Source organism: Saccopteryx bilineata, chromosome 2, assembly GCF_036850765.1.
Source record: "Saccopteryx bilineata isolate mSacBil1 chromosome 2, mSacBil1_pri_phased_curated, whole genome shotgun sequence".
NCBI lineage: Eukaryota > Metazoa > Chordata > Mammalia > Chiroptera > Emballonuridae > Saccopteryx > Saccopteryx bilineata.
In genome coordinates, this window is record NC_089491.1 from 143,040,907 (window position 1) to 143,046,579 (window position 5,673).

Here is a 5,673-nt window from a genome sequence, read left to right on the forward strand (position 1 = left end):
ATATAGAATTACAATCATAAATGTGTTTCCAACTTTTAAAAATCTCTTCTGATATAAAGGTAAGTTTTTAAGTTATATTTGTTTCAGAAATAGAATCCTCATTGATTGGCTTCAAAAGACTTCTCATTGCCAGCACTTAATTTACTTTTAAGAGCTACAGTATCCATGGACTACACTTTCTTGGCTGGCTTTTAAAGCAAAAAGGCTTTATCATGGCCAAACGCTGTTTAAAAAATGAACCTTAAGTAGTCAGAAAGACACTGTTTTTTCCATTTTCCATTCCAGTGCCCTCTTTGTGCCATAGTCAAATAACTTCTACGTATCTATTCTTCGGTTCTCTACTTCTATCTTCAAATGGGCCTCATATGCTTATTAAATATAACTTCTTTTTTAGAAGTTCATTTTTTCTCAAATCTTTGTAGAGTTGCCTTTCATTTTTTATTCATATTTTGATTTCCTTCTTTTATTTCTTCAAAAATATTAAATGCAATTCCAATATTTGAAGTCTTGATCAGTTTGATCTTCAGTCTTCCTTCTTTTCTTACTCATGTTTTCTTGCATGCTCTATGATTTACCTTTTTTTTTTTTTTTTGTATTTTCCTGAAGCGAGAAGCAGGGAGGCAGATAAACTCCCACATGCACCTGACCAGGATGCACCTGACTGGCATGCCCACTAGGGGGCAATGCTCTACCCATCTGGGGCATTGCTCTGTTGCAACTGGAGCCATTCTAGCACATGAGGTGGAGGCCATGGAGCCATCCTCAGCGCCTGGGCCAACTTTGCTCCAATGGAGCCTTGGCTGCAGGAAGGGAAGAGAAAGATAAAGAGAAAGGAGAGGGGAAGGGTAGAAAGCAGATGGGCACTTCTCCTGTGTGCCCTGGCCAGGAATTGAGCCCAGGACTTTCATACACCAGGCCGACGCTCTACCACTGTATTTACTTTTTTTTATTTAGAAAATTAAATTTAACAGGGTAACAATGATCAACAAGAATACATAGATTTCAGGTAAACATCTCCACGTCATCTCATCATCTGAACAGTCTATTCTGTTGTATACGCATCACCCACAGTCAAATCATCTTCTGCCACTTTATATTTTTCCCTCTTTATACCCTTTCCCCAACCCCCTTCCCAGAAAAAGCTAAAAACTGTGTAATTCCATACATAGGTAGGATACAAAATTAAGGCTCATGGACATAGAAAAATATTCTTAAAATGTTTTTTAAACCACTCAAATTGTGTGATATGTGGGCCTGCTGAGAATTTGCTATAAAATGCATTCTCAGAGATAATGTTCCCTCCTTTACCTGGTGTTAAGCTTCAGGACAGGTTATTTGGCTCTTGGTTTCCTGGAATTTGAGGTTAGAAAACTTATTTTTAGTTCACTTCTACATTGAGTGTGTAGCCATTTGAAGTCCTATATTTATATGAGGGAGTCTTGAATATTGATCCTCCGCACTGGATGGGCTCCTGTCTTTGTTTCATTTTCTTCACAAGCTAATGGGATGACCTTCCCAAGTCCCAATATCCTATATAATCACCTTGGTGGTCAGGATTTCAACATATGTATTTAGAGGGACACAAACATTTAGTCTATTTCAATGAGGACAAAATTTCCAGTAGTATCATGAGCTGTATGCCTAATGCTCCCCTTAGATAAGACCACCCCATAGGTCTGAACAGAACTCCATTCTTTTGGTTTGAATTACACAATTTGGCCCTAGCCCAGAAGGCCCAAAGCACTCCACCTATGAACTCTAATAAAGGCATGTGCCTCAGCTCCTGTTTTTGCCCGCATTCTGCTTTGAGCTTCTGTGTAGCCTCTGAGACACACCATGTACTTCCTCCAGGACCTATGAGTAATGAACTTTTCTACTTCTATTTCTCTTGTGATCTGTTGTTGAACCACAGTTCATCCTCTGCCACCCTGTGCTCTACTTAACAAATGTTAATTTCACAAAGTCATAACAAAACCTCAGGATACTGTTATAGCAAAAAATTATAAATGGAAGTTATTCAGTGGAGCTTCAGGGAAGACTTTTGAAGATACCAACTTGTGGGTATGTTTTACCATTTGTTGTTCTCTCTTCTTGCAGACATCTAAAAATAGAGCAGCCAGCCATGTCTATGAGGCAACAAACACAGTAACAGAACACTCCATGTTAAGAATACTAGAATAGAAACATGCAAAGAGCTTGGGTCTCTGATACCGTTGCTGAGCCACCAAATAAATCCTGGACTAGCTGTCTTAGGACTTCTTGTTTTATCAGACAAAGTCTAATACTTGGAAAAGGAAAAGACCCTCTAGACAAAGAATTTTATGTATAATCAGAAGACCTCAGTTATTACAACTACAGAATCATTTAAAACATAGTGAGGCCAATATCAAACAAATCTTTGAATTGTGTTTATATTTGATTTCTATTATATAATGAATGAAATCTATGTTGTGCAGATTACACTACAGAATCCTATTACAACTACAGAATCATTTAAAACATAGTGAGGCCAATATCAAACAAATCTTTGAATTGTGTTTATATTTGATTTCTATTATATAATGAATGAAATCTATGTTGTGCAGAAATTAGGTTATGTTGTTTCAGAAAACTACATCTTCATGGTCTTTGCTCTTCTTATAAAATTGCATTCATTCTTTCCTTGATAGATAATACAGATGGTCAAAATGCAAAAGATGTAAGAGACATTACAGTAAAAATTAACTCCCTTTACCTCCTGCTTCCCTGTCCAGGGCTAAACATTGTTACAGTTTCTTCTCTTCTTTTATTTTTTTCCCATCAGATGGGTAATGTGCTGATGTTGTAATTTGGTATGTCCTAAGCACATCTCACACAAAAGCATGAGCACCCAATCATCACACTTATGAATTAATAAAGGATGAACAGGTTCTTGCGCAGCCTTCTCCAGAGCTAACCCTTGAATATACAAATGTGTGTATGAAAGGGTTTCAAGAGGAGAATAAGTGATCCACAGTTTGTAGCTTCCTCCGCTGGGCTTGCTCGGGGTGATGGGCACACGATGCAGCGTGCAGATGATATTTGAGTGGTACCCCAACTTGTACCCCAATAAGTTCAATTTTAAAAAATAAATATATAGATAGATATATAGATAAACAAGTCGGTGAAAGATCTGGACATTGAAAACTCCAATATTTTGATGAAAAAAAATTGAAAAAGACACAAAAAATGGAAACATTTCCCACGTTCACAGTTTGAAAGAATTAATTTAAATGTCTCTACTGCCGAAGTGATCTACAAATTTAATGCAACCACTGTGAAGATTCCACTGGAGGGTAGGCAGAGTAGTAAAGGGTAACAGGACCAGATATATGGTGACAGAAGATGACTTGGCTTTGGGTGGTGGGCGCACAATGCGATACACTGATTATGTATCATAGAAATGTACCCTTGAAACTTATATGGCCCTATTAACAAATGCCACCCCAATAAATTTAATAATTAATAAATAAAAAGGAATAGTGAAAAGTGGTTGTCCTGCTCAAAGATTGAAGAAGAGAATGACAGAGAAGTGTTCTTTAGCTTTGGAAACATGAATGTTGCTGGTGACTCTGACAAGTTTCAACACAGGCAGATGTCAGATGAGACTGTGTTGAAAAAGAACAAAGCAGTTTTATAATGGCATGGATTGAGTAATTAACTAAAAACTCCCATTTATCAAATATATTTCAATTATACTTTTAATAGCAACACGTCATTATGAAGTTAAATAACTAGTAATTAATTTTAAAGTTCATCAAGCTTTTCCACAAAGGCAAATCAAGAAATTAGTCTTAGAATGTCAATGAGCTTGTGAGAAAAATAATTAATATTCAAGAGATTAAAACAGACATTTCTTTTCTAACCAGTAATAATGAAAATATTCACAAATACATGAAGAGACTATGTACATAAAAGCAGTACTTCACCAGGGCTTCCTCACTGATATTTTTGTTTCTCAGTCCACATGTTATCCAATTCACTCTCACGGTTTCAACTACCTACTTTTCTCTGAAACTATAGAATCTAAATCTCCAATTTGTCTTCTTTTTATGAAACTGATCCACATTAAGAATTCTCTAGTAGACAATACTATTTCTTTCTTTTTTTCCCCCCTTTAAACCTTAGATATGTGACTTTGTATCAGAAACTTCCTTGTTTTACAAATGGGTTTTGTTCTCTGCAGTATATAATAAAGCTGGCCACCATTCACGCACAAGTTGGAGTATGTAGCTCCCCTTCCCTTCCTCTTCCCCTTCCCCTTCCCCCTCTTCCCTTCCCTCTTCCCCCTCCCCCCCTCTCCTTTCCCCTCTCCTTTCCAAGGTAATCACAGCCTCAGCTTCCACATTCTTCATTTTTCAGGTGGGGAAAACAAGGCCCAGAGAGGCTGGGAACCACAAAAGACCTGCTTCCTTCCAGTGGTCAGCAAATGGAGGCTCCGGAGCCACGTGGCGGGGGGTGGGGGGGGTGGGGGGGTGGGGGGGTGGGGGGGTGGGGGGGTGGGGGGGGTGGGGGGGTGGGGGGGTGGGGGGGTGTTGGGGGAGACAGGCCGCAAGACAAACGGCGAGGGGGAGGCACCAGTTGAGTGAGCATGTGGCTCGACAGTCGCAGTCTGCCGACCACTGCAGGGAAAGCAGAAGGTACTCTGTGGTTCCCAACCTCTCTGGGCCTTGTTTTCCCCACCTGAAAAATAAAGAATCGACAATAGTATTTCATCACATATTCATATGCCTGTAATTTCAATGTTTACAATTGAACTCGTTTCCCCATCAAATCTGTGTCTGATCCCCATTCCTTAGCCTCATGAGTTACACTATCATCTGTCTAGTTCAGTGGTCCCAACCTTTTTTGGGCCACAGACCGGTTTAATGTCAGAAAATATTTTCACAGACCAGCCTTTAGGGTGGGACGGATAAATATAACACATGATCGAGACAAGTATAAAGAGTGAGTTTTAGATGGATGTAACAGAGGGAATCTGGTCATTTTTTAAAAATAAAACATCGTTCAGACTTAAATATAAATAAAACGGAAATAATGTAAATTATTTATTCTTTCTCTGTGGACTGGTACCGGTCCACGGCCCGGGGTTTGGGGACCACTGGTCTAGTTGTCCAAAACAGAAACCTGAGAGCTAGCTCTGACCTTCCTTTTACTCTTACTACCCCACTTAGCCAATAGCTGTTATCAAATGAGTTAACTCTATCTCCTTAATATCTTTCAAATAAATCTTGTATAAGTCTACAGGACTCCATCTTTATTGCCTCTAAGACCTTCTTCCTGTCTGACCTGGGTAATAGAGATCACTTCCATTATTTGACTACTTTTTTTTTTTTTTTTTGACAGAGACAGAAAGAATCAGAGAGAGGGACAAACAGGAAGAGAGAGAGAGATGAGAAGCATCAATTCTTTACTGTGGCCTTAGTTGTTCATTACTTGCTTTCTCATATGTGCCTTGATGTGGGGGGGGGGGGGACACGGAAGACAGAGTGATGCCTTGCTTGAGCCAGCGACCTTGGACTCAAGCTGGTGAGCCTTGCTCAAACCAGATGAGCCTATGTTCAAGATGGAGACTTTGGGGTCTTGAACCTGGATCCTCTGTGTCCCAGAGTGACACTACCCACTGCACCACTGCCTAGTCAGGCCCCATTATTT

At 39.4% G+C, this 5,673-nt stretch overlaps 1 non-coding gene across 1 annotated transcript; it reads right to left on the reverse strand.

Annotated features, from left to right (window-relative positions):
* Positions 1-2,797: 2,797 nt before the first annotated feature.
* LOC136327617 (small nucleolar RNA U13) lies at positions 2,798-2,901 on the reverse strand. Its single transcript, XR_010729800.1, has one exon. It is a non-coding gene; the product is annotated as a small nucleolar RNA U13 (small nucleolar RNA).
* Between the last annotated feature and the right edge of the window lie 2,772 nt (positions 2,902-5,673).